The sequence below is a fragment of the Dipodomys spectabilis genome, unplaced genomic scaffold (assembly GCF_019054845.1).
Source record: "Dipodomys spectabilis isolate Male_0828 unplaced genomic scaffold, ASM1905484v1 ptg000239l, whole genome shotgun sequence".
NCBI lineage: Eukaryota > Metazoa > Chordata > Mammalia > Rodentia > Heteromyidae > Dipodomys > Dipodomys spectabilis.
Genome location: NW_024870916.1, coordinates 2,984,434 through 2,993,303, shown reverse-complemented (window position 1 = coordinate 2,993,303; position 8,870 = coordinate 2,984,434).

The following is an 8,870-nucleotide window of genomic DNA, read 5'->3' as shown; positions in this document are numbered from 1 at the left end:
ATTTCTTCTGCATAGAGGAGCTGAATTCAAGCCTCAGGCCTGAAAAAGATACTCCATATATATATATATTGGTCCACTCTTTGGCCTGAACTCTGGGCCTGGGCTCTGTCCCTCAGCTATTCACCTCAAGGCTAGCGCTGTACCACTTGAGCCACGGCTCCACTGCCGGCTTATTTTCTGCTTATGTGGTGCTGAGGAATCGAGCCCAGGGTCTCATGCATGCAAGGCAGGCGCTTTACCATTGAGCCACCTTCCGAGCCCTCCTTATATATATTTTAAAGATAGGATTTATACTTCCATACACATGTTCAGTCTATATTGTGTTTGGTGTGGTTATTTATTTTATTTCTGGTTTCATTCATTTATTTAGAATTTATTTTATTGACTCTGATGACATCTATACCATTTATTACATTGTTTACATCCTGTCACATAACATCCCAGATGTAAGATGTGTTCTCCATCATGCCTGGCAGTGCCAGGATCTGAAGTTAGTGCCTAGCAGGCCCAATTCATGATTGGGTGAGTTTGAGCATGGCAGCCTCTAGCCAATGAAGATGTCAGGTGGTCCCCAGACTCTGAGATCGACCCCCAGGTTTGGCCAAAACAGTGATACATGGATAGGCAGACAGAGGTATACAAATATATATATATATATATATATATATATATATATATGTGTGTGTGTATATATATATATGTATATGTATATATATATATATATATATATATATATACATATATATATATATATATATATATAGGTAAAGAGTTCCATAGTCGTCTATGATAGAATGACACCTACTATGTTCCTACCAACTCTTAGGCATTTATTATAACCCAATTGAAGAAATATTATTCTTTTCATGCTTAATAAACTATTAATTAAGCTCAATCAGCGTTCTAGGTTTATTGCATCCAATTTTAGCGTAGACCGATGTATAAAATACTCTTTCAATCAGTATTCCTATGCTTAGGAATGAGTCTCTTGTATTCTCCTGCGATTGATGTCAGGAATGCGATTTGAACCCAGGGCCTATGTTGACAGGTTGGACTATGGCTTCACTGATAGCCCACCAGCCACCAGCAATGGCAGCTCAAGTCCATATTGCAGCTTTGTCATTCAGACACAGGATGGTCACTGTCCAAAGAAAAAAAATCGTAAAACCCAGCTCTCTGCAGGTCACCACTTTTTGTGCTTTCCAATGATTTTTTCTTCCTGAAAGCCCTCTGGGCCCAGGATCCGAGGATGGGCTATGGGACCAGAGACTGCACACCAGCAAAGGGAGATCCAAGCTGAAGTAGTATTTCCATGACCTGTGTTCAAACCCCATGCTTGGTCAAAAAAAAAAAACCAATATATATAGAAAATAATTATTTAACTAAATTAGAAAAATAAAGCTCTCTGGTTTGGAATTTCTGCCAGTTTTCTTTTCTAGCCTGGGATTTGAACTCAGGGTCTTGGTAAATCTGTAGCAATGTGAGCGAAGAGTTGCCATTACTTGAGTTCAAACCCCGTGCCAACCAAAAATGAAAAACTGAGTAACTGACCTCGGCAGGGGGAGGTAGTTGTGGAGATGGGAGGGAAGGGATGGTAGGGGAAAAACACAGGAGTACTAAACAATGCTCAATAAGAAATGTACTCATTACCTTGCTCCTGGAACTGTAACCCCTCTGTAGAACATTTTTACAATAAAAAATATACAAAAAAAGAGAAACAATGTAGTTCTCAGAGAAGCACTTTGGAGCTAAGGGAAGGACGTTTGAATAGATGTACAAAACTCTAAACTGCTTTTTTTAATGTCCAGTATGGGACTGAATAAACATAACTGCTTCCATCAAAAAAATTAAGTTACTCTCTTGGAACTGGGGCTAGTATTTCTGCCATTGCTAGTTTTTGAACTTACCGTCCAGGTAACTCTTTTGCAACATGGGTGAATGCGAAGCTCATTGTCCTTGAGGAAAAGAAATTCAGGATAGTGTTCCCAGGGCCTGAATGAATCCCTGCAATGGAAGAAATATTTCTATACATGTGTAATATATGATATATACATATATATGCATGTGAATTTCATATTATGAATTTTATTATTGATTTTGTATTGTATTTTTCTTTGATTCATTTATTCATTATGGTATTTAGTATTATTATACACATAATATTATATTTTGCACATCTATTATAAAATTATACAGAATAATTTAGAGCATTGACCCATTTTAATTAACATTTTATTAACTGTTGAAACATGATACATAATTGAATGGAAGCATTTGTCCCAGTCTTCACATATTTAGAGTCCCTCCTAAGTATGAGCTTTGAGTTCAAGCCCAAGTCTGGCAAAAAAAATTGTGCCTGGTGAGATATATTATTCTGGAACTCAGAGGAGGGCCAAAGTTATAGTAAGAGGTAGGATAGAGAGGAGGTGCTGGAGGCTCACCCCTGTAATCTACTCAGGAGGATGAGATCTAAAGATTCCAACTGCAAGCAGTAAAGTCAATATGAGACACTTTTCTCCAGTTAAACACCCCATAAGCCAGAAGTAGAGCTGAGGTTCAAGTAGAAGAGTGCTAGCACGGAGCACAAAACCTCAGGGATAGGATAGCATCCAGGCCCTGAATTCAAACCCCAGGACTGGCACACACACACACACACACACACACACACACACACACACACACACACACAAACACAGAAACACACACACACACACACAAACACACACACACACAAAAACACACACACCAATATAGAGCATTTGCCAGTCAGCCTGCACAAGTTCCATCTCTAGCAACTCAATATGGAAAAAAAAGATGGAGAAGGGAAGGAAAGATTTGCTCCAGGAAGTGATATAGCCAGTGCCAAAATTCCACAGTAGTTCTAATATGTGGGTACAAGACAGAGAGCCTCAGGCAGAAGGTATAGCATGGGCAAAGGTCCTGAGATGTGCTGTAGATCAGGTGGTGTGAGTGGTATGAAGGTTTTTTGGCTTCAGAAAATTCTGGCAGGAAATTTAAGGCTGGGTCAATGATGACTTGAGTCATAGGGAAGAGGGTGGGGTCCTAGAATGGTGGCCAGGGGGAAGCTTAGCTTGGCTTTTCGCCAGGGACCCAAAGCCATTTCCTGTGGTTGGAAACCTGTTTTCCCATCTCCTGACCCTCAGGCCTCCTTTGCATGGAGGAGTCAGGGCAAACGCAGGGAAGAACTCTTGCTTTAGAAAAGCTTCTAGCCCAATGCCACCAGTGGCTCAACCCCTGTAAATCCTAGCTATTCAGGAGACTGAGATAGAGATTGAGGGTCATGCCAGCTCTGGAGAGGAAAGTTAATGAGAGTCTTCTTGCCGATTAACTACCAAAATCCAGAAATGGAGCTGTGGCACAAATGGTAAAGTGGTCACCTTGAAGGAAAAAAGAGACCAGAGCCAAGACCCTGAGTTCAAACCCCAATACTAGCACAGGAAAATTAAAGAAAAGCTTTCAGGAGCTCCTAGTGCCAGATCACCAGGCACAGGTGGTTCAGCCTGTCCTCCTAGCTCCTCAGGAGGCTGAGATGTGAGGATCACGTTTCAAAGCCAGCCCAGGCAGTAAAGTCTGGGAGACTCAGATCTCCAAGGAACCTACAGAAAACCAGAAGTTGCTCTGTGGCTCAAGTGGTAAGGTGAAGAGCTGGGGGACAGTGCCCAGGCCCAAAGTTCAAGCCCCATGACCAACACCTGGCTTGCTTAGACCTTGCTCTCTAGCTCTAGGCAGAGTTCTTTCCAGTGGGTCCCTGAGGGTCTCCTAATGTCTAGGTGTCCTACAAGTCTTGATAGCAGCCTGTTTGGAGGCCATTGCCTACAGAGCAGGACACAGTAGCAGAGAAGTATCCAGCCGTGGGGCATGAAGATCATCAGAATGGCATCTGTCATGAGTGCAATGTGGATCAGAGCAGTAAATCACTATCTCAGACCACAGTTCTGGGCCAGGAGGGGCAAGAGCTGTAAGATGTCACACCAGATAATGAGAGACTGGGATAGCCAGTACCTCAATGTTCTGGGGCATTAGTTTTGCCCTGGATGAGCTGAGCCCATCACATGACTATCACAAGAGTGCAAATTTGTCATTCAGACCTTGGGCAGGTGTTGAGTTGGGCTCATGAAAGTTTTGTAGGCTCAGGAGTCCACAGCCAACTGGCTGCTGCTTGTAGCAGTCACTATCTCAGGAGTCCGAGGGCTCAGTGCCCTGCTTTCCTCATCAGTGCTTGGGGAAGGGGGGCAGATGAAGGTCTGGAATCATGGGCCGACTACCAAAGAGCAACCCTAGTGTCCTTCACTTGATCCTGTAGCCCCATGTTGAGATCGAGGGGCAGGTTCCATAGAACTTACTGCCATGTCCCAAACCCCTCAGCCCAAGAAGTACTTAGGGAGAAACCACTTGATCTGGCTTGAGAGTTTACTGTGACTACGACTCAGGACTGCCCCCCAATTGTAGCTCAGCTCATCCAGGGCAAAACTAATGCCCCAGAACATTGAGGTACTGGCTATCCCAGTCTCTCATCCCCAAGTCCCCTGGGCCTGGAATCTAAAGTATATGCCTCTGTATTCTGGGAATCTAGAATTGTCTAGAAGGACCTGAGAGGACCAGCTGTTGCCAGAAGATAGATTTGCCTACAATAAGGTATGTTGACATTTCCTAGACATCGAACAATACATCCAAGCCACCTTGGCCTCACCTCTCATGTAGCCCCAGATTATCCTTGTTTGGGGAGCCTTCAGTCAGCTATCAAGGTCGAGTTGGCCAGAGCCACTGGCAACCACCCTTCCCCCACACCACTGCCAGCCTGCTGGGAGTGGGAAATGCAGTCAGGGTCCCAGCTGAGAAAAAGACAGGACACAGCATGAGTCACCCTGGCTCCCAGAGGCAGGAAAGAACATATGCCAGCCGGCCCTGAGGACCTAGAATCCCCTGGATAAGGACAAAGATATGGACAGCCAGACTAGTGTCCCAAGGAAAAGTTGGAATATGCAGGTCTCTGGCAATTTGGGACTCATTGTAGACCATGATAGGGGACTAAAGACAAGGCCATCCAAGGTCAGGCAGAGGCAGACAAGCACCCAGGAAGTGGGTAGAGAATGATCAGGGAAAAATACACACACATAGAAACACACACACACACACACACACACACTCACACACACACACACACACACACACACACACACACACACACACACACACGGGTAGCCCAAGGACTCAGCAGTCCCTGAGCAACTGAACATCCCAAACTCCAAGAAGATGGCACTACCATCCTCAGACCAAATGTTGACAAAACTCAGAGCCTCTCACACATCTGGAATGGCTCATAAAACAGCATGGCATTTCCTACTGTACACCCCACTATGAAGAAAACTCAGCCACAGCATTTTGGTTGTCAGTCATGGGGTTTGAACTGTGTGCCTGCGTGCTATCCCTCAGCTCTTCAGTTGAAGGTATGCGCTCTACCACTAGAGCCACAGCACCAATTCCAGTTTTCTTGTGCTTCCCTTGAGTTAACGTCTCACAGACTTTCCTACCCAAGCTGGCTTTGAACTGTGATCCTCAGATCTCAGCCTCCTGAGTAGCTAGGATGACAGTTGTGAGACACTGGCAGTGCCTGGTTTCAGCCACCTTCTTACAACCAGGGGAAATCCAAATTGTCAGGCCATAAAGCACATGCAACCCTTCACTTTCAGACTTTGAAACTAGTATCCAAAGCCATTCTTCCTTGGTTGGAGAGAATATAATCGACACTACCCTCCAACCCTACTCCCATTCTCCCACTCCCTGCCTAAGATAGGCCACAACCTCTGGAGTTCTTGGTAAGACAACGCCCAGCCTGCTGTAACTTTACACTTGGGCAAACGTGGGGAATTCTTAGAAATGGCTGTAAACTGAGGCCAGAACTTGGTGTCCCAACAACAGCAAACCCACTCCTTCACCATCTCTGGCAAGCAAGGGGTGTCTTTCTTTCTTGCAGTCCACACACGGATGTGAATATACATCCCATGTTTCAATGATCATTGAGGACTATTTTGGCCTCCCTGGGGCTCGATCTCAGTTCCTGAGAACGGCCCAGCTCCTTAGTGGCTCACAGTCTGGTGTGATCACGTGGACAACAAATGGGGCCATTTCTTGTGTGGGTTTGAACTGAGGATCAGGGAGCTGTCTCTCTGAGTTTTCATGCTCAAGGCTGCTACTCTATCACTTGAACCACAGCTCCACGTCTGGATTTTTGGTGGTTCTATGCATAGAAGTGTCTTATCACCTTGCCAGCTTATGGCTGGCTTTGATCTTTGATCTTCAGATCTCTGCCTACTGAGGAGCCAGGATGTCAAGTGTGAGCCTGAGCCAGACAGGCTCCAGAACCTTTCCTTTGAGCTTCTGTTTATCTCGTGTCAATTAGCAAGCCCTTGTTAAAATAGTCATTTATAGAGGATCATGTTCCTCTCCTAGGTCAGTTAACCCAAGGAGATAAAGTATCTTTGGAAAAGGCTAGTCAGAGTTGGCCTAGGTGAGTGTGTGTGTGTGTGTGTGTGTGTGTGTGTGTGTGTGTGTGTGTGTGTGTGTGTGTATGAGTTTCAGGGATACCTACCCCCATCTCTCGGTGCTTCTTTCACCCAGAGGTGAGTACATCCAGGATCATCACCCCAAGATAAGCGGGTAGTGGAGGGTACTTAAGGTCACATCAAGTGGGATGATCTGAATTCTATCCTGCAACTGAAACCAGGAGAGATAATAGAGAGAAGGAGAGATTTAGAGGAACATCAAGGGAAACCCCTTACCTTTGGCTACAAGTACCAGAGAAAAGAATGTATCCATCCTTTTTGGTAGTAAGATAACAAGTGTCCACTATTCATTTTTTTTTTTTTGTGAGTCCCAGGTCTTGGATTCAGGGACTCAGTTTCATCCCTGTGCTTCTTTTACTCAAGGCTGAGGCTCTATAACTTGATCCACACCACCAAAACTGGCTTTTTTTTCAGGGTGGGGTGAAGGAGGTCGTTTATGGGAGGTAAGAATCTCACAGACCTTCCTGCCTGGGCTGGCTCTGAGTCACGACCATCAGAACTCAGCCTCCCGAATAGGCCAGATGACAGGCGACAGCCACTGGCAACTTGTTGGGTCTTCCTCAGCACAAAAGATGGACGGGGTCTGAGGAAAGGAAAGGTAAGTGAGGCTCTCGCCTGTTCCCCAGCCTCCCTCAGCTCGGGAGACAATCAGACACAGCGGGGAGCCAAATCCAGCAGGTAAAAAACTCGTTTATTAACAAAGAGCAGCCCCTTTTAAAGACAAAAAGGGCAGGTGGCATGGTAAGGGAGGAAGAGGAACCAATTACTGTCAAGGTCACACCCTATCATTCACCTGAGCCTTCACAGGCTGGTTAGGCACTGATTGGCAGGTCAATTGGGCTCTGCCCACGCTACTCTCTCCCAGTGCCATCTTTGCTGCCCATGTGCTCCACAGTACCTGACTGCCACCATCCATTCATGGTCCCCTAGATCCAGGGCTGGACTACCTGCACTGCATCCTACTTTTTGTGAGTTGGAAGCAGACCTGTGTGGGTTTGATTCTTCAACCGCCTACCTACCTTCGAGCATTGTTCTGGCTCAATCTGATGCCGGCTTCCTCCTTATCCACAGCAATGACTTCGCGCTGTCACAGAACAAATGTCCCCCAGGAGGTGTCGAACCTGGGGTCTTTCCTCTGCACACTGACTCTACTCCCTGAAAGGACACACTGCAGCAATGTGAAGTAGACATAGAGTGAATTCAGTTTCTTATAATCAGGGTCTAGCCAGATAGGTGGCAGTGAGGATCAGAGGCTCAGGATAGTGCTGTGCATTTGGACAATGCGATGCCTCCTCATCCACTTTCCTTTAACTGTGTTAGCAGAGGGTAGTGGGGAAAGACTCACCAGACAAACTGACAATGAGTAACCATCACGGTCTACCCCGGGCACAGAGGGGCTTACCTAAGGGAGCTAGTTCCACAGTCCAAGTGGGAATGATCCTGACACCCAGCCTACCTCCAGAATGAGAGGGTCACCTTGTGTCCCAGCCACATGGGAACGCTGAGCCAACTCCTAAAAGACAAATTCAACAAGTTACTGAGAGAGAGACAGAGACAGAGAGAGAAACAGAGAGAGAGAGAGAGAGAGAGAGAAAGAGAGAGAGAGAGGGAGAGAATTATACTTAAGCAGGCTGCCGGTGGCACAGGCCTACAATGGTAACTACACATTGAGATATGAGGATCATGGTTCATAGCCAGCTGAGGCAGGAATGTCTGTAAGACGCTTATCTCCAAAGAACCACCAGAAAACCAGAAGTGGTGTTATTGCTCAAGTGGTAGAGCCCTAAACTTGATCTGAGCAGCTTGTGGACAGTACCCAGGCCCAGAGTTCAAGCCCCACGACTGACAATAAGTGGACTTCCCACCACAAGAAATGGACTGAATAGCACCCATTGTCCTAGGGAGCATGGCCGAGAAGTCAGGCCAAGCTTCCTGTCTCCTGGGGGTCATGAGTAGGTCACCCAGCTTTTCCGTGCCTCATTTGCCCCAGCTGCAAAGCTGAACAGTGAAGGACCCCCTTCCTCATGAGGATAGGGTAAGGATGAAAGAGAGCCATGTTTTGTTTCATAATCCCATACCTGTAGCATGATAAATAACAGGGCCCTTCTGAGTCCTTTCCAGGTATCTTCTTGTTATATGCTCACAGAATTGCCAAGAAACTTATCTGATGACCGTTGCCTCTATGCCTGGCCCTGCCCCAGATTTCCCCTTGTATTGATCCCTTGTTTCCTCACAACTGTCCTGTGAGGAGACTGAGGACCAATAGTTCCAGGCTGAACCCAGAGC